The sequence below is a fragment of the Varroa destructor genome, unplaced genomic scaffold (genome assembly GCF_002443255.2).
Source record: "Varroa destructor unplaced genomic scaffold, Vdes_3.0 BEIS01000004.1, whole genome shotgun sequence".
Taxonomy (NCBI): domain Eukaryota; kingdom Metazoa; phylum Arthropoda; class Arachnida; order Mesostigmata; family Varroidae; genus Varroa; species Varroa destructor.
The window spans coordinates 29,098,563-29,126,326 of NW_019211457.1; the positions used below are offsets into that span (position 1 = coordinate 29,098,563).

At 43.2% G+C, this 27,764-nt stretch overlaps 1 long non-coding RNA gene across 2 annotated transcripts; it reads right to left on the reverse strand.

Moving 5' to 3' along the window:
* Positions 1–5,925: 5,925 nt before the first annotated feature.
* On the reverse strand, positions 5,926–18,669 carry LOC147756060 (uncharacterized). Of its 2 annotated transcripts, XR_015326703.1 has the most exons (4): positions 18,296–18,660; positions 13,308–14,239; positions 6,254–6,322; positions 5,926–6,042 (listed from the first exon to the last, which is right to left on the reverse strand). It is a non-coding gene; the product is annotated as an uncharacterized LOC147756060 (long non-coding RNA). The 2 variants fall into 2 exon arrangements; XR_015326702.1 differs by lacking the exons at positions 5,926–6,042; positions 6,254–6,322 and having other exon boundaries at positions 13,133–14,239; positions 18,296–18,669.
* Between the last annotated feature and the right edge of the window lie 9,095 nt (positions 18,670–27,764).

The following is a 27,764-nucleotide window of genomic DNA, read 5'->3' on the forward strand; positions in this document are numbered from 1 at the left end:
GAAGAAGAAGAAGAAGAAGAAGAGAAAAAAAAAAACGCAGAAAGAAGGTCGAACGAAATTCGCGATTTAAATGTTAGAAGCTCTTGACGCCACGATTAGCGACTCTGATAACGTGCGACGCTTCCCGGCAGGTGGCGTGTTTTGTCAATTTGCCGCTGGAGGATAAACGGATACGCACGCTGGCTTCGCATGCAGATGGTTGTTGTCTCACTTGGCAATGTGGGATTAGCGATTCCGTTAATAGTCGATACAACTTACTTGTCGAAATTTGATTAAGTTACTTCAGTGGACTTACACTGTTACCATATAATATTACGTAGAACAACGACGACGAAGGTAAGTGAAATGTTATTACACAGCAGTGCTGTGTAGTGGGTTGACTTTTACGATGACTCCAATGCACAAATACCGTTCAACGCATATTGGTGTTGGGTGGAGGCTTGCAGACCTGTACGGCCCATTGCTTTGTTTCGGTTCGCTTGATTAGGTTAAGGCAGACTACCTAGCTCTTTCAGCACGTCGAGCCTTCACTTGCTTTATTCAGCTGGGTAAGAGGTCGGGCGAAAACATGACTCGTTCTATTAGAGTTGAAAATTGTGTAAGCAGTAAAGACTTTTCTGCAAAGTACTATTTGGCTTTATCGAAAGCACTGCGTCGTACCTACACAGTGTCATAGATAAAGAAAAAAAAACGCGCTTCTCAATTTAACCTGTTTGATAAACACCAACAAAAGTAGGAATATGGTTACCAAAAGCAGCGGAACCTCTAACGTCTCTGAGCTGGAAAATATCGTGACGTCAAGCTAGATCGTTCGCGAGCCACCGGAGCGCCGTTCGAAATCATAGTTATGTGATATTAACAAATAAATGTATTAACATGTATGTATGTATGTATGTATGGACAAAAATCTGAAAAGGCGATCATTAGCGCCCGGTCGCTTTCTTTCTTTTTCAACGAGCTTCTTCTTAAAGTACTTGTATATCTGTAGTTGGTCGCTTTTTTCGCTCGTAACGAAATCTGCATTTTGCTTACGAGATCTGCCGCTGTTCCTACACTTCTTGTTATTGTAGTAACGAAAAGTCATTTCAAGCAGTTCTTCGTTTATCCCTCTTTTCAATATCACACAATTATCAAAATCGCACGATCTAAGTTACCTTTTTGTATCATTGCCTCTCGCAAAAGTGAGTGATCAGTTTATGCGCCGCGACCCCGTGTCCACAGTCGGCTCGCGGGCATAATCTGATATGCAATCGAGCTTTTGACAAGGAAAGCCGACGAGCGCTAGACTTATGGTTTGGTTTGAGTTCTCAATGACAACAGCGAGTCTATCCAACCGTAATTGGGAGTAATTTCTAACGTACCTAACCATAAGTGCCCTACAACTATGGGGGCAAGTGGTGTTGCCAGTATACGATCGACAGATCACTTCTGCGGCATTCCGGATCTGAGCTGAACGGTCACACAAAACTGATAACTTAAACTAGGTTGAACGATGAACGATAGAAATGAACTGCGATAATAAGACAAAATGTTTTCTTTCTTTTTATACTTACCATTTGTCAAGTTAGGCTTCTCCAGCGATCGTAATGATACAAGGACAGCCCATCGCCATCACTGTGGTTAGCCAGATATCGCGTAAAAAGGCTTGATCTATGAGAAGTGTGCTCGACGTACGGCCCTGACTGTTTTCCGCCAAATCGTTATAATATTAGTCGAGGTAATAGTGACAACACAACTTAGCAAAGCTCAACCCCACGGATATAATGGCAGTCGTCCACGAGCGTCCGCCATTTTGCAGTCGATGTCCAAGCGCCATGAACAGGGCCGCACCAGCGTAGTTCTTGATAAAAGTCGACAATAATGGCGTAGTTTAACATTTACCGTTACTACAACTGTTACTGCTGGCTTACCAGTACTACGGTAGTATAGCCGAATAGAGTAATAGTCGTGACGGCGATACGCGATAAATATATTTGTGTATTTTGCTTTCCAGCTACCTACTCGAAAGTGACTGGGTTTGCTCCCTCCCCCCCCTCTTCCCTCCCTCCTCCGTTTTTTGGCTGGCTGATCAGCTAACTAACTCCGACGATCCAATGTCTCGGGCTTATTTTCTCTCGATACACAGATACACGTATACGCGTATACAATAGCAGTCGAAACGCGGAAAGTTTCTAGGCGCACTGCACGCAGTTGGTCGTGTTGTATTTAATCTCTTTTGAAGTTTGCTTGGTCATCCTCGACGGTGGCCAGTAGTAGCGTCATTATCAGAAGCATCACTGTAGTCGTCACGGGCTATGATGACGAATGGTTATTACCATTGCGGTCTTTTCAACTCATTGCGGTCGATTGACGTACGATCAGCTGTCGCCGCCGGCACGATCATTCCACTCGTGCTCACACACACGTATATATCAGTGTGATAGTTACCAGTACACATCTACATACATTACCGACATAGAAATGTGTGCATATATAGGCGGACAGCGTCGCTAATGTAACGTATTTCGAATCTCGAAAACAGATAGGCCTAAACGACGACATAACACGCCGGCTAGTAAATAGGTTCGCTGTTTATACGTGAACTACGATAGGTATTGAAGCCCGCCGTCGCTGTGTCGGATTAATGACCAGTCGAGCACAATCATTCTATCATATGGTAACAATAGTAGACTGAGTTTGGGGCCGCTCAATCCGACCAACATACACTCGCTAGGTAGGCTCGTTAAGATGCACCCATCACCAACGCGACGCTACCGCAACTTCTTCCTCTTCTTCTTTTTTCTAGAAGAAAAATGAAATTTGTTTTTTAGCCCCTTACTTACGCATACGTTGCTATATCTAGTTGGTTGTGTGTGTGTGTCTCTGCTTATTTGGGATTCAAATCGTGTTTGTTTTGCCCCAGCGCTTGGTTACAGAATAGAGGTAGTGGCTCCGATCTCACGACTTCTATTGTGCTATATTACAGTCAATTGGTTACCATGTAATTTAAGGCTGTTTTCAGGATCGGCGATGGACGGGATGGTTAGCATCGACGGTTAGTTTTGGGTGAAGCAGATTTTTGACGCAGGCGGTGCCTCGACGCCGTCGTAATCTCCATAGTGTTGAATAGAGCGTGCTTTTTTCTGCTAGGCATGCAGGTGATGGGTAACAGGCCCTTGACGCTATTATATGTTGTGAGAGAATTGTAATGCCATTGGCATACCGTCGTACAGCGATCGGGCCGAGTAAGCAGTTAACTGACAATCGGCGTTGACAAATCTCTATCTGGTAAGTCTACAGACAACACGGAAGATTACAGGAGCTGCTAGAGAGCTTACGGTTTTGCTGATATCGTTGCCACCGGCAAATTTTGCCCTTGTTTTAAGCCTTCATTTTCCTTTTTTTTTAACTTTAAGAATGTTTCATTTGGCATCATTTTAAAGTTACTGTCGTTACTGCTGATATGGATGGATGTCGCATTCGGTCTCTTCATCATCGCTACTACAGCTGCTTGCTTTGGTGTCGCGAGTTACCGGGGGGTGTCAACGTCTTCGGAGCATTTTGTGTGGATGTCGGCTTCTCGCGCCGCTCCGTGGTCGGCGAATTTAACCTTCTAAGTACTTCTCCCCCGTTCAATATAATAGTATTACGCGTGTATCCAATGTGTGCTAAGCGACCACGCCATTGAGGCTCACTACCTACCATGACTATTATATTTAACCCACAATCCTTTACCTCCTTACTCCCGACTCGCCCCCCGTTGGTAAGTACTATTACCATTTCTGTTTCAGTGGTAACAGCCGATAGTGAATGTTATCAAGGTTTCTACACGAACAATCTACGGATTTGTACTGTCCCTGTATTAAATCAGGGTACTGATCTATCGGCCGGTTGGCGTCTTTGTCGATGTCTTCGTGGAACTCGTTAGTATTTGCCAATACTTCTTCGACTTGGTGGCTGTCTCAGTTGACCCTACCTGATTCTAGCGGGGTAGGCCTATTGCAAGGCGTGGCCGGAAGGCCATTGTAGCCTTTGTAAGCGGTTCAAAATGAAATCATTCGTCGGGACGTTCCGAAGTTCTGTTAGAAACTAAGAAAAGCTGCGTCCGCTCCTTGCTTTTTTGTTGGTGTTTGGTAATTAATAATATGCTGCATTATACTGTATAATCAGTAGCGTTGATTCTCCTGTGTTCTGTTCCAATCCAAGCGACCATTACGCTTAATGGTGAGTGTTTGTTGTCAATGTTCAAGTTTATGGTAGCGGTGCTGAGAAGCCATCCGCAATGACTTGGCCAAAATTCGGAACTTTGTCTGTCTTATTCCGTCTACCACATAGTCGCTATTTTAGTTGGACGATTTAGCTTGTATTTATCAATTCGTTGCTGTATTCTGTTTAGTATCAGCATTATCTAGAGAATTATCTATAAGTGATGAATTAAATAGATAAGTAAGCAGACATACATTTCTAATAATTGTTTAGAATGGGTACGGGTGAAGTTATTGTCAACAACTATCTTAGGTGATACTTTGGTAAACGCGATATATAGAGAGATAATTGCGCGTACTACAGAGCCCTACTTGCTAAGTCGGCTGTTATGCCATAAGGGTGAATCGAATTCGGGGGCAAATACCGTCGTTATTTCGGATACCCGTTTATGAGCCGCTTTTCAGTAGCCGATAGGAGAAACGTGAAGGGATCGTTCAGCCATCACGGATTGATAGTTACCGTTGCGGCATATGCAAATGAAAGATGATGCGAAAAACTTACTATTAAGATCTTTTGAATCGTAATAGAACCTTTTACAATAGCTTTTTGTTTGTTTCACTCTGAAATTTTGCTAAATTTATGTTCTTTTAGAAAACTTCGTATGAATCGAGCCCGAATTAAAATTTGGATTAATAAGTATTAGCTCTCTGGGCCCCAGATCAGTGTTAATGCTAGCTTTCATATATCGAGCATTTAACACCCGTTCCTTTGGCCGATAAAAGAACGACCATTAAGCAAGCATCACATTGGGAAGTAGCGTTACCGATAGTGAGCACTTTCACTAAATTTTTTTAGAGAGAAGATCGACAGCCGCTTAAAAATTTCCCGGCTTCAAAATCGTACATTTGGCACGTGCGTAGGCTCTTGTACGTGTCGATCATACCTGTTTATCTAACTATGAAGCAAAAACCTACGTGGTCGTCACTAGGTTTGCTGGCCATTTTATCGCCTGACGTTTTTTTTTTTTTTTTTTATGATACACTATATTTTGCTTAACGTTATTCTATGGTATCTTTTTTCCTTGTGCAAGGTAGCGAGGCTTTAATATAATTAGAAAGCGATTTTCGTTCGTATTTCGGTACGGCACTAGAGTCATTACCTCATCTAATGCAGCCACAACGGGCCAGCGTCATCGTTATCTATCGTGCCGACAAATAACGTCACAATAACGCAACGTTAAAAAAGTTAGTTCACGTCAACAAAGTACGGACGTCGTGGGTCGCGGCTGTTTGTTAATAAGCTCAGGGGCACCACCTTAAATATTACTGGCATAGGGGCAGTTCTACAAAGTGGTCGCTTAATAGATTTAGATAAACGTCGTAAAGTGTACGAAGTTAGAATGAGCGGTCAGGCAAAGAGCTCTTAGTACGTCACAGTAATCATGAAAATAATAATAATAAAGGCCTACATTAGACAACGTATGGGCCTTCTTTCATTGTTTATTACCCAGCTTTTCGCGTACAGCTACATGTTATGTATGTGGGAGCTTGTCAATCGCTCAGACTTAATCACTACAGTGTTGTGCTGACAATTAATTGAATCTGCCCTAGAAACATTGTTGCTTAGGTAAAACCTTCTGGTATTAAATTCGAACAAGTAAAAATTGGGTCGGTACTTATTTGTATACGGCACACACGCATCGATTAAACAAACTATAGTTTATTTTAATGAATTCATAAATTCAGGATTACAGATTCTGTCGTTATTTTACTGCTTTCTTCGTTTACTACAAAATCCAGTTTTGGCGACCGAGCGATTTTTGGCTGCTGTGATCGATTTGTGCACCTTTTAGTACTCCTATCCACAAACGGAAAACGCGTAAAAATGATTTAAAGACGGATAACAGAAAATAGCGTAATCAACCCATTACTATATAGTTCTATAGGCATAACGTCAAACGTTCATTTCTTTTAATAATTTATTTGCTGCAATCAGCTCCCGTACAACGATAAATTTGCCACTTAATTTTTCTTACATGTGCCGGTATATGGGGGATTCTAACCCTTACCTCGCTGTTGTTTCGGGGTTCAGTTTTAACTAGCTCTATGCAAACCTTCTTTGATTAAATAGTGATTACCTGAAAAGAGATAGCAGACGGACCTGGTGTTTATGGTAAGCAATAGTCTCATTCAGTTGCTTGCCCGCATGCACACATATACACGTATTTTTTGTCGGCAAATTAAATGAACTTGAACGTTGTTGATAACGTCGGCCAACACCCTAGCTAGCTCTGCCAATAACCTTTCTCACCGCCTGATAATAACAATAATGATGACTGCGTCGCCAAAAGATCAAGACCTCGCAACTTAGTGCCGTCGTCTGGCGAGCTTCCATAAATGCAGTAAGGTTAAAAAATGATGAGATTGTGATTTTTCGAGCTGACGTGTTGTGCCACAAACGGCGTGTAGTGGCCAGCCGGTGTGATCAGTCTTCTACAACACGACGCATCACAAACAGTCTACTTCAGCAAAGATTGTGATCGGCGCCATGATGTTGAAACGTCGTACTCGTTTCAATGGCAGTTGTCTGACTACGCCGATTTGTTTCCTTCTGCCTATGGTAATGTACACGTTGAACGCATAGCTATAGATTGTGCCTATTGCTAGCGTCACATTGTTTTTTCTTTCTTTAATTTTACGTGCTCTCTCTATAGTGTCAAAAGAACGATAGCAATATTTGACTACTAGTAAAAACAGATTCGTGGGTCTTACCCAGTGGGTTAGTACATATAGCTTACAAGCTAGAGAAGCAACTGCCGACTATTTTAATGAGTTTTCTACTCCTGAGAGCCGGGAGAAATAGCTAGCGTTGCCTCGACTTAATTTACCGTTTAGATGTGGACGCAAGCCACTGTGCGGAAACGTCCGAACATGAAATGTGATGATAAAATCTTTAAATTTAGTAAATATGATTTGCCAGGAGATGGGGGGGTCAGCAATATTTAGATGGTGGAAGTGGTTATGTGCGCGTGCCACAAAAACTGGAGCATCCATCCAGCCAGTACGAGTCCATTCCTACTAGACGTAAGGCCCAAACAAAGGCGTCCCGCAGAAGGTGCGCGGCTAATGATTCATGTTCAGGTGGACTAAATCCAACAGAACCGAATTAACCAGGATGTGCCCACCAGCCGAACATACATATACGTCTAGAACCGTCTTTGTTTGGTAGCGTTGTACCTCTTGTCGCGCGGTTGAAGCTTTTCAGCCTTCAAGATAGAAGTGCACGACAGAGCTCAGAGGAAACAGCATCATCATCATCAGTAACAATAGCACTAAAAATGATAAAACAACGAAGATCCGGATTGCGCTACAATCACCGTTAAACTCTGTGCTTCTGTGATTCAGCGAGTGACTCTTACAGCCGCCGAATAAAAGAAATAACCGTCAAAGGGGTGTTGTTACTGCTGCGACGGGGGAGCTGTACGACGTACGCTCTATATTGGCCAGTCCGTCGTCTTTATCGTAATCTCTCGTGAGTTTAAGCAAGTGTGGCGGGCCCGCATTGGAGAATAGGAAGCACGCCGTAAGTAGAAATATCATGTTAAGCTAGCTAAGTTACTGGGGTAGAAAAAAAAAGACAAACACAGAATAGTGAAAGATAACGAATGGCCGCCGGGAACATACACTGAAACGTAAATATGCCATTACGTTACAGCTGCTGGAAAAATAGATGACGCAGTCATAATTGTCACTCAGTCGAGTTAATTTAATCAAGACTGTTCCAAAATACACGAAATAGAATTTTCGTAATGTTGAGTAATTGCCCTACGACGGCTCTGTTATGAAGAGGTCATCATTTTCACTAAGTGGCCTCACAGGCCTCGCGCGCGTTGGGGTGTCTTTTCTATGAATATAGCGTGCTGCTCTCTCAAGGCTCTAAGGCATATACATAACATTATTGACCAGGTAGTTCTAACGACGAAATGGCGACATTCTACAAGCGTACCCTAAACGACGCGTTTTTATAGCTTGATAACTGAAACTGACTGAGGAACTTCGAAGAAGGTAGGCATATAGACGCAGCCCTTCAGCGCACCGGGTCGTTTGCACGTTTAAGAGTGTGTAAATATTGTAAGCTAGAATAAACAATTAACTGAATAGGATTGGTTGTATTACTTGCTCATCCATTAGAACACATATCGATCTATAATTAGGTAAAAAGTCGAAGATATTAATGTCCGTCTATCCGGTTGCGTTCTAGTCGAGCACAATTTTTTTTATCATAATTAATGATTTTGCTCGTGATTTTCGTAGGCAACAAGATTGTTTGACGATCTCCTAAGTGACGATTATACCAAAGCCAACTTGCGCTCTACTCGTTGCAGTTTCTGTGATGCTTCGTTGACCATTTCACGAGCAACTAAGCGTCCTTATCGCGCGCGTTGACGTCATCATCATCATCATCATCAGCGGTCGTTTGTTATTATCAAGCGCTGTTAATAATAACGATAATTGAAACCGCTTTTTATCTTTCACACCGATCCCGAGCGATAGTAAGAGCAATACGACCGTGCCGTACGAAGCACACAATAGAAAGAGATATCATATTAATACAATACAATGACAGGATGAAAAATGCAACAAAGCGGAGAATTAGACAATGTTCCACCACTCGTCACAAGCGCTAAAACTTGTCTCGGACGGTCGTATTCAACGCGCCGAAATACTGATACCGTCAGCTATTACTGATACGATCAATAGAAGATCGCTGGCTTCGTTACGGTATCAGATTCGATCGTACATTATTAGTGTCCCATCGTATTAATTGTGTTTTTCTAAAAACTAAACGTCACTTCATTACTGGCTTGCTCGGTCTGCTCAACGATCGATGAGTCGGTTGGCCAAACCAGCGGATAAAGCCGAAGGTCTAAATCAGAGAGAATAGAACAGAGCCGTACAGCGTAAACTGAACCCATCAATTTGTCGTCATCCATAACATCCCCTGGATATTAGTGAGTGCCGGAAAGGACTGTTGCGCAATAACGCCAGCCTCAGAGCGGAACAACGGTGACAGCGCGACGCTGATGCTAATGAGTCGTTGTAGTACACCTCACGGTAGCGTCATGCAGTCGACGAGTTCTTTAGCGTTGCCGGCTTGTCAGCTGAGGCATAATCAAATGAGTTGATCAAACTTTGCCGCCACGGTAACAAGTTATCTTTCGTACTTATTTCTGGTTGCTACTATTGCTACTAGAGGCCGCTGCTGTATGCTGCTAAGTGTTGTCTGCTCGGCGCGGCATCCTTCAAGCAAAATTACCTAGCGAAGCACGTATATTATTTGTGCTTCAGTGCGGGCACAGTAGCGACAGCGGCAATAAGAACGCCATGGACAGCAAACTCAATGAAATGTTATTGACTTTGCGGTGTCGCACCCGTTCTTCGAAACTTACATAGCTCGAGGTGATCGCAGGAGGGTTGGAACCTGCTAGGTAATTTAATTCTCTAGTACGCTGCAGCGTTTTGGTGCGCGTTTTGGTGAAATCCTTGTTTGTCTAGAGCTGCATATTTGGAGTACGTGCTTATCTGAAGGATTGTACTTTTGGCCAACAGGCAATTAAGACGGTTCGGCCAGTTTCTCCATTCATGATACGCCGTAAACTGTAAAATATTCAAAAGTAACGTAACGAATCCTAAACCAAGCTTTTCGCTAGGATTACTCAGAAGCGGCAGTATGTGATAGCGCTAAGACGCGCAGCTGCAGCGAGCTAGGACAGCATAGCCAGCTTCGACGCCCGATCGTCTGGAGCGACGTTGAGCCAGTGAAAAAAATGCAACAGGCGCAAAATTAGCTACCCGCAACAGACGCGACCACGACGCGGGTCCGGCCAAACGGCCAAGCAACGGGACGTCCAGGCTTGTAGGAGGCGACTTGTTCGAACTCAAACGTTGCCGCCATCGCTGTTGTTATTATTATTATTATTGCTATTGTACAAAACAGCAGCAAAATCCTCCGCAAAGGGAGACGTCATTGAAGGTCTGACAATCCCTTGCGCAAAGGTGCATGTCAACTTGAGCTACCGAGCGCGACCGTTGAGCTGCCTGCGATTGATAAGCAAGCCGATAATCATGTATGTACGTACGTACGTACGATATGGTAGTTCGTGTAGCAGTCAGTACGTTATCGTCTGCTCACGTTCATTCGGCGCAGCGGAAAGCTGCCTCGTCAATGTAGTAGCTGATACATGGTTATGCCGACGCATATCGTACGTGCATCTGAGAGTAGAACGGCATCGGCCAGAACCGGCCAAGGGCCTATATCGGAGGCGACCGGGAGGCCACCAACGTCGCTTCATGAAAGCAGTTACCAACGCAGTGCTCCTTCTTAAGCGGCATCATCCGATCGCAATAGCCACCAGATCAAGCTGACTTTCGACAAGCAGTCAACGATGATTTGAACGAGTTTACTGACGTATAGGTAGCCCCGCAATGCATCAACCAAATAGAAACACAAAAGTCAACTATCTACGCTATAAAAAAAAACAATAAACAGGCGAGCGCTAATGGAAACTCAAACAGCAACAGCAGTACTGAACTGCTGAGAAACAACGAGACTAGATAAAATGTGTGGACACAAGACGGGACGGAAACAAGGGAGATTTGAAGTTTGCCGAACGATTGCCGATGAAGTACGGCGAAATAGAATGGCGATGATATTTTTTCTTTAGAAGACGTCGGAAAGCAACTAGCAAAGGTTAGCCGAAAAAATTCTAAGAGCTTGGGAAAATGTTAGACCCGCAAAAGTGGCAGTCTGAACGGAAAAAATGTAAAAAAATCCATTCGAGCTGGAGAGCGAAGGAAGCCCTAAGACAAAAAGCAAGCGTCTATAATCATAATTTAAAAGACATGTCTGCTAATCGAGAAGATGCACAGATAGATGTGTGTATATATGAAAACCTGTAAATGATAATAACAAAACTCATTTATTATATAATTTTTAAATAACGAACACTTCCTTTTCTTAATACCGTATAAACTTTCCAACATCATCCAATCGGTCAAATGCCGAGAATATGACTGACTGTGCTTCAGTTTGAGCCATGCAATAACATGTCTCGCAAAACGGTGCGATGGCCTGATTTGGCAAAAAGAAGTTAGCACTTCATAAGAACTCGGAACAGATTCGTCATATGCATGGGCGTTGTTAGCAGAAAAAAACTTCCTCGAATTTGTCAAAGTTGATAGTATTGAGTTTTTGCTCCATTTTTTAATTAACCGCTACTGAAAGTAACGATGACTAAAGGCGGCTTTCCTTTCTTTCTTTCTTTCTTAAGTGGCTACAACACGGAAAGATGATGTTGATATCGAAATAGAACATTTATTTTAAACTAAGCCTAAATTAATTACTGTACTACAATTAAATATTCATGATAATTAAGCACAGGACAAGGCCTTGTAAGTAGGTTTTGGAATGATGGGGCCACGCTATGTAGGATCGTTGGATATTTTGAGCTTCGAATGGTCCTAGATTGCAATGATTTTCGCTAGGACAGAAGCTGTGAGCAAGTCCCATCAATTATGATTATTGATTTTACCTAATTCCACAAACTGGAGTCATCATTTTCTTTTCAATGGTGCTGATAAACGCTGTTTAGAGGCCATTTGTGGACGATTACTGACTTCGGTCTGAAATGTCATTTACTTTACGCGGTAGACACGGGAAATTTTATGTCTTCCACCGAAAACGACCCAGCGGAAGCACTGTTTTTACTTTTGTTCAGTAATTAGGTAATTATGAATACGAACACGATAACGACATTGAAATTATCAAGTACAATTGGTCTCTGCATAAGATAGTAGTAGCCAGTCGATGGTATACCAGTGTAGACATACGATTCAACAGATATGTTTAATTCAATATTTCTATAAGCAACTCAATAATTCGACGTACGAACATTGGCTACATGTCTAACGGTAATAGCACAACAGTAGAACATATCCTTCTCTGAGAGTTCATTGAATTACTAATCTGCGACACAAAACTGTTCAATCGTTTGAAGTTATGAAGTAAATTACTTCACCTAATTCGTGACATGAAAATTAGCTACAGCCTTAGGCAGCCATCGGCTAGATACTAAAGATTTCTTCCTACTGGACTAGATATTCCTCTTCATATTCTCTATGTTCGTGTCAGGTAGCTAGTCACAGGTAAAAAGGTGCATATTACGATGCAATGCTAACCCATTCTTTCAGACACAGTTTCAGGGTGTCTAGTCAGGTGAGGTGTGCGGAAGGAACCTTCACGTTTCGCGCTGCTAGAAGCCAGCCGTCTGTGGCAGGGCTTAACGGCCATAAAAGCCTCGATACGTTTATTTTGTCATAGGTGTCATGCGTACACACATGCATGATGTACGACATGTTAAAATGAAATACATGTCATATTTTTCATGAGAAATGTTTTTAGTTAAATAAACGAAAAAAAAAGTAGTTAACAATCTGCCATGCTTTCTATTTCTTAGGGAACCTGTAGGCGGAAATTATATCGGAGCACTATCTTGTGTGTCAAATGAACTTAGTAGACATCCCGCTAATAATGCGGCCTAGCAATTTCTGCCTGATCTAGCCGAACCAATAGAAAGAAAAGGCTGTTTGGGAAGTTACAAGAGGCGGTTTGGCTTGAACGACGAACGACGAAATCGATTGAGACTCGCCCGTCGAAAAGGCGCTGAAGTCTATGCGTTCTGTCTGCATAATGTTTAAACCCAGCTTACACAGACCCCACATACTTTGTCCACATACAGATGGATGGAAAATGGCTTCCAACCGGAAGATGTTCGTTATTAGAAAAACTGTTGTAATTATGTTTTACTCTCTACTAGGTAAACTACTTTCGTCAGTTAGAAAATAAAAACAAATAGCCACATGACGCACATGCGCGCCTTCGAATAGGATTTTGTATCGCATTTTGTTTTTTAGTTGAATTTTCCGATTACATAAATTAGGCCAACAATTAATTTAATCATTTCCTATGGACAAATCCTGAAAAATAACTCTAAAGTACCGATCTCAATAATGATTAAATCACAATTCAATGATTAACTATTGCCTAACGCTTCGTATCGTTACCTTCTGAATATATATTTCAAGTCAATGGTCGCTGACCGATCAAAATACCACTGATCCGTTTGTTCTATACGATCCATCATTTTCCACAAGTTTAAGTAGCGTGCCCGACGATATATATTCGTTGCGGTTGTTCTGCTCGTAACGGGAGTGCTTTGTTGGTCTTGCACGGACGTCGTAAACTGCTCTTCTTATTTTTGGCGAAACGATACCGTCATAGTTACCAATTTGCTGTTTTTTTTTTCATTTTTCTCAATGTAATGTAATGTCTGCTTGTGTCGAATAAGCTTTCTCGATATCTTCGACTTGGTAAGCTGCTGCAAATTATTATCTCTTTTCAAACAGAAAGCATGTGTTTTGATTACTACTGCAGTATTGCATTTGTATTTATGCTTTACTACTGATTCTAGTGGAAATCTCGCCCTGAATCGACGTTCTCTTTGGCTCTGGTGAAAATTAGAGTCGCCCCACTTCGAACCCTCGACTCTTAGCCTTCGGTTTTTCCCTTTAGTCTATGCGTGTATTTCTTTTCGTTGATTCCGGCGCCCGTCGCTCTTTATTTTACTATCCGATCGCCTCTTTCGAACTAATTCCTCCTCACTAACGAATCTCTATCGAAGGCCACGCCGCTGACTTTTCCCGGGTTGGATGCACGGCGACAGGAATGACTGCGGTGAGACTCACGCCCTCTGATGAATCGAGCGTTCACATCCTGCAAATTCAGTAGTGGCAGCTATAACAGCGGTTGTAGTTCAGGATCTATCCTATCTATATCACGACGTTTCATAGAAGCTTCGTTCAATGGTGGTGACTCGCGGATAGATGTGCATACTTCGTGATCACCTCATTATATCAAGGGTCGTCGACTATATGGCCAGCGTGTGTAGGCAGCCCAGGGCGATCGCGAACCAAACCGCTTCAGCTCGCTGTTACGTCTGCGCAAATGAATAAGCGTTAACGGTATATGCGTTTTTGGGTATATATCATAGAAAATTATAAATGTGTGCGCTCATTTTTGAGGAAATCCAGAGGAAAAATGGAAAATCGAAGGAAAAATGGTACAGAGAGACAAAGCGACACTAAGAGCTTCCATTGTTATTTAGTTGCATTATTTTTTTTTGTCTGGCATCATATCACATCGCGACGACATCGTCGTGCTTGCTCGTATTACAGAGGGCTCCGTTAAGGGTTATGTTTGGGTTTAACCCAGAAGGGAAAATGGTATATTTATATTTGGCTTTTTTCGTCCGTGTTTCTATATAGCCAGGCAATTTTGCAGAATCTATTTTCCATTTTACTGGGTCTCGTTCAGTGTGTGCGATGTGATTCCACAATTTCGAAGATAGAACATTAGGTAAATTGAAAAGCTTTGCGGAATAAAACCTAGAGGCTGGCAATTTTAACATTCTAACATACGATGTGCCTATATATCTAGGACTATCTAACACTGTGTAGGGTATTGGAAGATCGGATACACTGTTGTTGTGGGAAATCTTATTGCCCATTCAACAAGTTGTTGTCAAGACGCTGCGCGTAAATGATTGGTTGTGTGACGCTTCGGGATTTTTGCGAAACATGACGTCGATTTCCAAGAACGCATGTAGCCGACCAAATTACCAACATATTCATTCATGTTGGTTGTGATGGGGGTAGTACCGGTAACGGCCGAGCTCCTCGTAATACTATTTCATTCAAGCGAATTGAAGTTTTCAATTGAAGTGGCATCATTTGAATGCCTTCGATGAAGCGCAGGCTTAGCGGAAATGAATGAATACGAGTCCTAAACAGGGAGGGGGTTCATGTGAGTGCCTACGTTGATAATGGAGAGAAGTGTTCCGAAGCGAGAACTGATGTAACCATAGTTGTTATGCACTTGCAGCTTCAAGGATTTCGAAGAGGACCGTGCTGTTTTAAGACCAATCAAGCAAAAAAAAACATGTAAGAAAGCCACAAAGACAAGCAGCAAAAAAGCTAATATGGGCTTCTGATAATGTTCACGACGTTGGCGTTGGCAACAGCCGTACAACGGCACGCTGCAGTTGTTACATTGCGGGTTATCGACATGTGACTATTGATGATACAAGGGTATCGCATCGTTTTAATATAAGGACGACATAGTGGCCGATCTTTTTAAGCTCACAACAATCCTTCGACTAATTCTATGGACACAGGAGAATACACGGTTTAACTAATCCTATTCGATAACTTGTACACTTCAGTAAAACGCCACGAAATTGTTATGTACAGAATGTGTGCATATATATGCAACACATTAGCTTTAATCATTGATGTGCTTAAAGCTCAGCTCGACAAGTTGGCTGCAATCGGCTGTTTCATCTACACTGTACATTTTCTTAGGGTTTAGACACCGCTGATACACGTTACACACTACGTCTATAAATATATATATATAGCATAGGACTCTGTCGGCTTATGCGGGCCATGTGCGACCTACAGCTGATTAAGACTGCTTGGACTGCCACCGCTTTATCGCCGCTGTCTGTCCACATGAGTGGTTGGTGCTTCAGATGAAGCTGCCGCCTGCTGACGTCTGGTGACGGAAAGGTGCAAGAGGAAGCGGATTCTGACCGTTGGGGCATTAAGGCGATCGGGTTTTTGATGCTGCTTACTAGGCGAAGACTAAAGCAGAAAAGCACGGCAATGAACCGCCGCTATCGTCAGGCTACAGGCACCATGGTTTTGTGGTTAATTTCACCAGATGACCTCGGTAATTTGGCGCAATACTGAAACTGTAGTCCTTGGCGTTATGGCTAACTGAGCTCATCGCCATTTCGACTCCAGTTACCGACCAAAACTACTCGATAGAGTTTTCTCTTGACAAAGTGTTAGCTTCAAGAGCGGCGATGTTACGGTATCGCTTGCTATAATGTTCCGCATAAGTGAAAGAAAAAATATCGGATAGAAAGTTAGGCTTAGCCGTCGCCCTGCAATAGCGGCTGTACCCAAAGTGTCCATCGTGCATATGGCCACTTCAGTAGCTGTTGCTGGAATAACCTAAGCGTTTGTGATGCTATTGGGAGATTCTTGCTTGAAGTCAATACGACAGTGGCAGAAACAGCTGAAGTAATTGCGACTACATCAAAATGATACAACGGTCAATTTCGGCTTTCGATAAACTAGAAAAAAGCTGGATTCAAATAGGGTGTTGTTAAGCTGATTAGCACATCTCGTGAATAGATACAGCAAGGGTCCATACTTAGATTTGTCAAAAAAAATGTCTTCTCTCTATTAGAACCATTTAATCAAGCTCTAATGGCATCTAAGAAAAATGTGCTATGGATAAAATAGAAAAATATATCGGTGTGTGTCAACGGTACCGAAGGATTACTATGTACTACCGAAAACACGCTTTAAACAATTATGTATCTCTTGTCTTTAATTATCTTTGAATTTCTTTTTTTTTTTTAACTTCACAGAAGCCCAGTTTAGTCAAGGCACACATATAAGTTTCATATTTATCTTTTTATATTTATCATTAAACAAATCAAATCTTCGAGGCAATTTATGCCTTAGAATGTCTGTATCCCGTGTCCGTCTAGGAAACATCTCTAGCCGATCGCTGGAAATCCGGCGAACGAAATCAGTCATTTTAGCCGACTAACCGACCACAACCCAGTGTCCAAACGTTAAGTGCAGCTTCGGCGCTGCAAAATCATTCAGTAGCGACAGAAATCTTTTCTTTTTTTTTTAATAATAATAAATATAGTAATAAATAATAATATCATCTAAGCAAAAGGTGTGGTTGGCACAGGAAGGAGCATCACAACACGACGGGTGACAGCGCGTTCGGACTTGACCCCAACTCCCCCCCGTCCCTTTTATTGAAAAAAGGGTTAAATTATTAAATTAAAAAATTATATTTATTAGAAAAAAAATACTTACAAGGATTTGATTTGTCGTCTGTCCTATAGATCCAGCAGGTATAGCAAGCGTGAACGGGAAACAAAAAAGGCCTGTTTTTTTTTTGTCGTTTTCTTGTAACGGGGGTCTTGGTGTCATTATAAACATTACGGAGCGGTGCGGTAATATCATTATTGTTAGTACGAAGTTAGAAACGACAACAGTTTCGCGCAGTATTTTTTAATACGACGATTCGATACGAAAGGCAGCCATAACGGCAACGAACGTATTAACTTAAATCACACGTATCGAACTTCGCTGTCATTTATATAACGAATATCCAGTTGAAAGGACACGCAGTGGTGCTGCTAGTATATTATTATTGTTCCTGCTGCTAGAAAAAGCCTACATGTTTTTACAGCAACTTGATTAATAATCGTTTTACCGGTGGCAGCCGTCTGTATCAAAATCAAGAGCGTGAGCACCCGCGCGTAAACTTAGAGACGCGCTGTCCAGGCAATAAGCGGTCGTGTGGTAACAATAAGGCTGCAAACTACTGTTTGGCGCCGTTTCTCTAGGGCCTATGTGTTGCTGATAAACTTAGTAGAAACGTCGTTTTTGCGTGCGGCGTCTTCTGTAAACCTTAACCTATATATACAGCCATAAATAAATGGCCGCCCGTAACGATAGTACAGCATATCAATACTATAATAAAAAACTATTCAGTGCTATCACATATTCAATGCAGTTTTCTTTCTTCGATCGAATCTAGGTTTCGGCCAGCTATCGCGTTCCATTCATCATCGGCACTTACTTATCAGACTTCGACTAATTACTTTTCAATAAGCGAATAGGTAGCAAACATACCCATGCAAAAACCAAGCGTCCAGCCCGACTTGCAGCCTTATCTCAGCGCCGCGGATCGTCGGCCCGCGTGCAATATAAAACGTCCCAATGATTAATAGTACGCTGTTAAAGCTTAAAGGGTCATTACTTCTCAGCTAGTTGACAAATAGGCCGCGTTTCCATAACACATCGTTTGGTACAACACGATAATGATAGTGTCATCGTAAGACGGTTACGCGAACTACAGGTCTTGCCCTATCCGCCGCCAACTGCATTTGACTTACTTTAAGCCGCTCCGCCCGTTTCGTCGCTTCATTCCTCTCTTCTAATTTAGTTAGGCAGACGCTACTAGGTCAGTAGGACTTAATTGAGCAAGCAGCATGGCCGCGAACAACGCCACCGAAGGAGCCCCTCTTGCGTCGTGGACAATTCGCCGACCTCACATCGACTTCATACTCACGCACACGCGAAGTTCCGTCTGCTTGAGCTCGGCCCGTGCCGTGGCGGTCATCCTGTGCTGCAGGCAGCAGCTTTACGACGCCAAATTATCCTTCAATTTCTCCGCAGCGGCTGGCGTCGTTTTGCGCCTCTCCTTAGCGTGGCATTCGACTCGAGCGCCGCGTGTGGCTTGTGGATGCCCTAACCGGTCGACGCTGGCGGCACTTGTCGGCTTCTAGCAGCTCGAGTGGTAGCTGAAATGAATGTCACCTTAGATAAATAGACCTTTTCGCTCTTTGCGGCTCGTAGTCCATCACGCGGTAGCCACAGCTAGAGCAATCGTAGTCTTTATCATCATCACGGACAACTTTTGCTCTTTGACTCAAAATATTCAGATGTAATTTTTCGTCTTTTCATTATAAACGAAAACAAAGGAAAAACAATAGGAAGCTGGATGTCCCGACGACAAGCATCCAGCTTAAGTTTCGTCGAGCTCTTCCGAGTTCTGCTGCTTTAATTTTTGCATGTATTTGGCATGTGTGTACGTGTAGCTCTATACTAGAGATGCGGTATACTAGCATGAAGCAAAATATACATTTATTTATATGAGGAGCGTCCGACATCGACGGCCAGACTATCGTTCGTGCCGTGCGCGTAAGGGATGCAGTTGGTGACAAATAGCAAGCGACGATAGTTAAATTGTGTCATTCCGTCTTGCTTTGCCGCCGACTATAAATAATGATGTTTCATTATCTATAGTCGGTGGTCCCATTTTCCATAAGTGGATAATATTGTTATTTAGTAAGATTGCTTGGTAGGTAAGTTATCTGCTTTTCTGCGACACTGACAAATGTAAATGTGCTTGCCAAACGTTTTGACAACAGAAATAAGCTTCGCAGTCGCGGTCGGTCGTTCCGTAGGGAACGTCGCAGTTAAACTTGGGAGCGCGTAGTAAGTTGGAGTTTAGGTTCGAAACCGGGTGCACGGACACGATTTGTTGCGTACTGGAAGGAACCGGTAAGGCAATAGAACGGGAGGTTAGCATTTGAAGACAGCCATAGTTGCTGCAGTGATCTCGGCACCGTCGCTAATGACATCGAAATGAAACCTGTACGCTTATAAAATACATGTACGTAGTTCTGCTAATGCACGATAATAATAATAATAATACTACAAACAAATGGCTAAACACGTGCGCTACGACAGCCGAGAAATACGGTCCTCTAGCCGCTAGACTTTTCTACTTGATACCATTAGGGCGAGTGACAGAGTCGAGTATTTTGTGTGCCCATTACCTGTGTGCTACAGTGATATGGCAAGCAGTGTCGGAGAAATTTTATAATTAGATAAATAGCCCGTTGATGTTGAATTGGCAGACCTTCGGATGGTTGGTTAAGATAAGAGAGCATATTCTTTATCGTGCGAGATATACCGAACTTTACAGCTTATACAAGGATCGCAGCAGCACCAAAGATAGAGTGTATCAAGTAAATGTTTCAATTTGACATAGTAAAAGTCCGCTTAAATAAAAAAAAAATTTAATTTATAGACTGGCTGTATGATAGTATGATTCTAAAAGGCCTGATACGCACGGCAGGCGCCGAAATCAGAGGTGCATTTGTGAAAGGAGCGGCGTATCGGAATATGTTCCCAATGATTCGCTAATTACGCGCGAGGCTTTAGCCGATTGTCCTAGGACAGATATCATTATCACAAGCAGGTCATTCTATGCTAAAAAATCTCATTTAATTTCTATACAGATTGCAGCCATATGGTGACATGGTTCAGGAAGCCGTCAAGGTAAGGCGTACGAAGGCATGTTAGCTCTACTTTATGAAGATAAAGCGTTCTCATCACAACTGTCAGTAACAGCGGGCAAGACCCTGTTGTCTGGCCTTACCTACGTGACCATTGCTTTATTCATCGTTGTCGACATCTGTGTTATTGACATACCGCAGTTGAAGCTTGTAGGCTTCATATATTCAGCAAGATGGCAAAATACACGGCGCACCTCCCCTTCGAGTAGACTCTCCCAGTTTATAAAAATTCTATTAAAGTAATTATTCTCTCTAGGCGATTATGGAGATCGAACAGACACCTATTCTGAGTGACAGAACAGATAGAAATCTATTTAGTTAGGAAATTAGCATAGTGCTAACGGCAAGGATCGGCCCGGCCCGGCCCGGCCCGGCCGCAAACGTCCAACCATCTTGCGATTTGTACGTAATAGTGAGGAAGGCGAATCTCACGAGCGGATAGGACCATCATATATTTCATTTCACCTGTAAATATGTGCAAGTGAAATTATATCACAATCGTGCCCGCTATCGCCGACGTGCTGAACGAAGCCTGGACAACAAAGACTTTGGATGTCTTACTACGTTGAATTGATATCCCGGTTGGATTGCCAGTGTCAGACGAAACCTATGCGCACGCAGGCTGTCTTCGTACATCACTACCTTATGACGCTGTTCTATGCTAGTTGACGTTGATACGATGAGCGAAAGCGCAGTTATGTTTTTCGCGGAAAAGCCGTCTCGTCTGCTATCTTTATTATTATACTTTATAGGCGTTCGCTGTTTCGAGCCGTTAGCGACACATCTGACACATTGATTTCTACCGAATCCATCCTACCCCTGTATTATATCCACATGTCTAATGTAACTAACAAGCATATCTTCAATTCACGTGGCGCCTCGTGAAATCGGAAATGAACATGTGGGCATCCTTGCTGAACAGAAAATTTCGATAAGAACTAGCCATCTGACATAACAAAAATCAATCCTCAGACGCGGCCCGGTGCGTGTGTCAACAGTAACGGGTTTAGTACTATATACGTGATACGCTATTTGCAGGCGGTTAGATATAAAACTGTAGAAACGCGTTTCAACAGCTGCCGCTGCTGCTTACGACGACGGCGACGACGTATCACGTAGTTGTGCTCCCGTACAAACGAGGTTACTGTTTTACGATGCGCGATATTAATAAAACGAGATGGCAATTATTTGGAATTGGCAAAATCCTTGGAGAATACCTAGCATTGTAATAGTACTATGACGGTGCGAACTGTCGCCACCGAGAACGTAGGACCCAAGTACCCTGTATTCTATAATGCACATCTACGTATTTGTGACAAGGTTCAACTGTCAGGGATTAGCGGCGCGGGGTCTCGTTGTTCCATGAGTTCTTCGAACATTTCCTGTTCACCATATTCATAAACGTAATTTCAACTACAGACGTGAAAAATTACTATCTGGAAAAACGTCAAGAACAATCATTAGTGGTAAAGATTGTTGCCTTTGCACTTATTAAACGAAAGAAGTAATTTCTTCGACGACAGAAAAATCAGACGTTATAATTTATTGAGCAAACAGCAAAAAATACGACAATCCTGGACCACTCGTATCATCTGAGCCCGAACGGCTCGTAGCCGAAATATCTGCAAATAATCACCCGATCAACGATTTCGGCCCTTTTCAAATTTTTTCGAAAAGTTCCTCGCTGGATTATAGGTACCCGGAAGGTATGGTGTCCGCACCAACAATAGAACCTTGAACTTGAAACTTAAGGATGCAGAACTTGAATTGTTTGGCCTATTGGTTTGTTTCGTTTTTTGTTTTCGTTGATCTTTTTAGCTCGATTTTCATTTCGTTGAAATTGCATTCGTTAGTGCTGATGGCTTATCTAAGTGCTCCAGCAGATACACAAATAGGAAATTGCTCTCAACGAGCTGCAAGCCATTGGATAATTTGTCAAGTTTATTATAATATCAGACGGCTGATAACAGCAGCCGTGAATTGCGAGATGTTTCAGCCCCTGCGAACATACAGCTTCTATAATATGTCACCGTTTTTAGATAGCTTTCACTCGAATATTATATACTTATACATACTTACTAATGCTTGTGGTAACTGAAAACCTGCTCGCCTCTTGCTGAATGTTAGAGACGTAGTAGAGACATTTATTACAGAAGTTGCTTCTCCGTAAAAGACGTACGTAAACATTCGTACAGAGTTCGATTTAAGCAGCTATATTTGCTTACCTTGATTCAATCTCCGCTCCCTGTTAACTCCTTACTGCTTACGTTTTACCCATAATTCTATATTATTTTGCCCGTGTTCGATATTTTTAGTTTGTCCTGCGTGAGCTATGCTCGTGCCGGTCACGCAACCCTCTTGTGTTTCACACGCCAGTTGATCGCTCGAGTTTTCTATTCCATAGTAGTCAATTCGTGCTGACTTTGCTAATACCGTCTAATTTTACCCTATTGCCTGCTGGTGTCTTTTATTATCGCTCCTTGTACTTCGAATTTATTCTCAATTTTGTTCCTGCTTCTGGAGAGACAATGTCGTCTGTACGTAAGGGGTATAGGCGTGACACTATCGACTGAGCATGATTTTACGCAATATCCATCCTATCACGTGCTGTTCGTTCGCTCGACCCCTGCGCTTGTGGCCATCGGCGTCTTTCTTCGTTCGTAGCAAATCTTTATGGGTGTGACTAGCTAGCGATGGTGGGGCAATGCGGGACGATAGTGCTCTGGGTAGAATACGCAATCAAGTTCGCCCTATTTGACAACGGAATTGTTGGAGTTGAGTTTAAGTAGAGGATCGCCTAGTCATGGGGGCAGCAGGTTCGAGTACTACACGCGACCGACCGGCCGGCCGGCCGGCCGGCCGCGAACGATTGAATTGGGCCAAATACGTGCGCTCGCCGTCGCTGCATACAATTCTGTGATCGTCGGATAGAAGCTATTAGGGGTCTTCACGATGGTCACAGTTAACGAACAAGCATTACATTTGTTTAGGCTACCGGATCTTCGAAATGACTCGAAAGAGTTCTAAAATAAAAACCATACATCGACATATGTATGTAAAATAGGTCGAATTGTTATCACGTGCATTCTAAAGAATAGATATCGGTCTGTTGATAAAAGAATAGATATGTTGTCTGGAAAAAGAACCCAATAGCTGGATACATTATCCGAGATATATATAAAGTATGTACAGATTGCGTCAAAAATATTACTGAAAAGATGGTTCGTTCATTAAGAAACGTTAGAATACGTCCGCTCGATGATCAGGATCTCAATTTGCCTGCCGTTATGTTACGATTTCTTAACTGGATGTGAATCTTGCCACGGGGGCTGTCTAATTTTCGTCCTGGAGTTTATTACAAACCGATACGTAACAGGTTGGTAATTTTCATTAGCGTTTGCCACAATAACAATATATTTCTTTCCAGCAGGTCCAATCTTTCCTTGTTTTGTCGTTACGTTTTGCGTTTATCCAACCCTACTGAATTTGTATCCATTACCTGAAGCGAGACTATCTAGATCGGATAAGATAGACAGACCTTCTAACGCGGTCTTCTACTGGTTTAATGCAGTATAACCAGTCCAACTTTTTATTATCTTTCAGATAACACGATATAGCTAAAACAACAAAGCGGTCAAAAATAATATTAGGACCTTTTTACAGGTTATTTATGATAAATTCGGGCGCAAATTGATGTCGCTTATTTTTTAAGCCGTGTATAAACAATACATTTTAATGAGTTGTGCTGCATGTTCTCAAACAGATACGTTTATGGGCCTGTTTACCCAATAGAACTGTTATAAACTTTGATCACCATCGTTTTGCTTGAGGCCCTGATTCGGGCAAAAGTTCTTCCCTAAATTCGTGAATAGTTTTTTTAATGGTAACTGCGAGTTGAGCGATTTTGAATTGGACTTGATGAGCGCTCGTTCAAACGCAGTGACAAATCTAGCTGGCCAAAGATTCCCCAAGTTCGGATCAGCAACTGCAAATATATCCCACAGGTGTGAAAAGGTTGAAAAAAAAAAGCTATTATTTATCTTCTCCCTGAAATGACTCTAGCGATGATCTTTTCTCGAAAATAGCCAATTTTCCTTCAGATATTACATACGTATAAAATGATTAAGATTAGGGGAGATAACTTCTTGTGCCATGTTTGATGAATTCTCGGCCCGTCAGTGCATTACCTACTGCCGATCTCCCAAATTGGCTAAGGAATTTTTTCCTAATTTTTGAAAGCTCTAAAATGAGAAAATCTGTAGCATAATAGATCGCCAATAAGTTTATATACTCGGAGGGATTTTGTTTGGGTCAAAGACATCTAACAAATATTGATCTGCACTCATAAGCCAAACCTCTTGCTCTGCCATGGTGAGTTTGCCATTTTGCTCTAAAACGAACTATTATATAACAAGCGTTTAGAACAGCGGGACGCTAAAAAACGTCTCAATTAATCCCGAACACCCTGTAGATCTGCTCCAACGTGCCCAAACTACGGATGAGCGAGGGGCATCGCCCGGGCAGCTTTGCCCACACATCCCGTACATATCCGAGATTTCTATCAGGATCTCATTTCGGACGGCGATGACAGTTCGACAATCGAGGCCAACGCAGGGGCTCGACGGGAGTAGAGTACAAGAATACGATGTTTGGGAATATCGCTGCAATAAAGCATCGCATTGTTTAATGCAATACGGTTTGTCGAACAAATGCATTATGGAGCTGCTCTCGACAATAAGCAGTGACCTATCCAAGCTTTTACAGATATGTTGAATACGATGAAAACGTCAAAATCAAGGGGTGTTGTCTGGGCCGGAGGTGGCGTTGATCGGCGAAGTTGCTGTTTTATGTAGTAGCAACGTCTGTTTCAACTAAGCGCGACCTGTGCCTCTATTACACGATGTCTTCTGGCAAAAGTCGGGGGGTAATCGACGGCACACAGTCGCAAGAGCGATCCAGTTGGTGGTGTTAAGTGAAGAAGAACTTGCGTCCTCGGCGTCCAGCTGGTGGCCCTCTCCTTAACATTATGTTGAAGCTCGCCACTTTCGAAGGCATTAGTTTTCGTCTATCGTCTCTGAAGTGACGATGCTGTGCCCGCTGCTAAAAAAATGTTAGAGTTATTTCTTAGTTAAAACAGACGAATCATAGTCCATAAATAAGAGTCGACCCCCGTCTGAACTGGACAGACAGAACGAAGACACACGGTGGGGTTTGTTTCGAAAGCTTGTTTGTTACTGCTCGAGTTCGCGACTGCTGTCTGTCAGCGACAATAGTAATGTCGAACAAAAAGTGACTCCGTAAAGGGATCTAGCATGCCAGCGTAACGTTACAGCATTAGTCAGTTTACGTCCAATCCTCGCCGAAACCTATTGAACTTGAGTGATGAGCGGCGTCTTCTGCTGAAGTTCACCGAAGAACGTGCCACAGGTAACTCTTATGGCCGTCTCAACATTGCTAGTAGCACGAGTCTACCTAGACACGTTCAGAGTGTCAGATATTTCAGATCTCTGAACAAAATCGCCGTATTACGGGCGATAGACAGTGACAACAACGCCAACTAGACGCCGGTAAGGATGGCTGCAAGTATTTCGCTCTTTTGTTAGATCTTAACGAGTGAAGTCATGAGGGCTGGTGCTATCGTCTTTCCACCTGTTGCTCCTTTTTTTTGGCCCGTTAGGGTCCGCCAGGTCCACTACTACATGATATGTGGCTGAAGGTAATATGTCGTGTCTAATCGTTTTGATTCTCCGGCTGCTGCTGCCGCAGCGGCCGCCGCCGCCGTCGGCATCACTGAAACATCCGTGGTAAACTAGCTTCTCGTTGGTCTACGTGTTTATCGACTCCGTCACCAGGTTTCGTCGGATTCAAGTGTTCTGTGGACAAGACAGGTACGCGCCGCTGCGCTCGGCTGATGGTTGAACTCGATCGTTCGCCCTGTGCTAATGCGGCAATGGCGACTGCTGTTGCTCGCGCGGTCTGATGGGCGCCGTCATGCGTAGGCAGAACCTTTGGTTAGAAGTTTGGCGTCAGCTGGGAACCAACATCGCCGATGAAACAGCAACAACTGCCTTTAGGCGTTGTAGTGCGGCAGCAGCGGCCACTTCGGCAACAGTACGCTTCGCGTAGTAGTAATAGCGTCATACTCCGACGCCACAGATGATCCACTCTCCATACAAGTGGCTTTACAATAAGTGCCGGGGCTGTTTTCGGCGGGTTGAACCGATCCACTTTGGCGCGAACGAACGATCGCAACTGCCCGTTCTATGGCTGATAGGCGCTATGCTGCTGTCATCCCGTAAACGAACGGCCGCTCTATCAGCTGTTCGCGCTGCTATTGGTCGATACTTCTAGTTTGGTTACGGTGGTAAAACATACAGTTCGTTGCGAAGACACCTCTTGATATATTTCATGCGCGACTCCCACGTTGCTCATGGATGGGGAGTTCAACACACACAAAGAGGAAATCTCTGAAACGCTCTGAGCCACATCGGATTACAAGCCATAATACCGACAGCCGTAGAATCAATGGTTAGCGCCCATTGGCGCAATCAATTTGAGACAAAAGAGATGGAACAGCAAAATCTCGCTAGACTTGTCTGTGCTTTCCATGCCGCTTGCTATTGACATAAATAGTACGATGAAGTTCTTGACGAGTGGCCGAAACGAAACGTGATGAAATGGTCGAGTCGGTGACGGGACTAGCTGCCTAATAAGGCCGAAAATCAGCCAAGCGGCGAGCTTTTGCTCTATTGATCCGAGCTGCTGGTGGCCAGTGACTTAGGGATTTACCGGCGATGCGTCGCCGTGTAGTAGCACCACTCATTGTAGTCAACCGCAGCGTTAATCGGCTATAGCGGACTACCGTTACTGCTGCCGATCTGACTCAATGGAGAAAATAACGGCAGGGGCGATGTTAACTTGGTCCATTTGTTTCGTTGTAGCTCCGTTTTGCTGCCGACTGACTCCTGAAGGCGACAGGATTGCGGATCTGACTCGGTTCTCGGTGTCGATGAAAGAACCACGGCGCAGTGATGATCTTGTTGAAAAGGCTTTGAGTCGCGCGAACGCATAAATGAACGCAGCCGTGGTTGATAACGATGACAGTGGAATGGCTAGCCCTATATGGATACGTTGTCACTATAGGTGAGATACGGGACGTCTAACTCTACGTAAATCTCGCAGATGCATAGATGATAAACAGGCAAATCGAAACAGCAAGTAGGATAGTGACAACGACGTCAGGACGATGTAAGGCAGAAGACCCTCGGACGCATGAATGAAAGCGAAGGAGCGGCCTGCTACCGCTACTAAGGAGCGTAACGCTTTCCCACGATGATGCCAAGAACCGCGTATTGTCGCCGGTCATTTTGTTAGACTTTGCCGCAAGTCGCCAACACGCCTCCCCGGACAACCGATGAATCGCCCACTATGCTCGATATTGGGGCTAGCTTGTGTCAGTGATTGTTATGCTTCGATACTATTACAGTAGATGTACTAT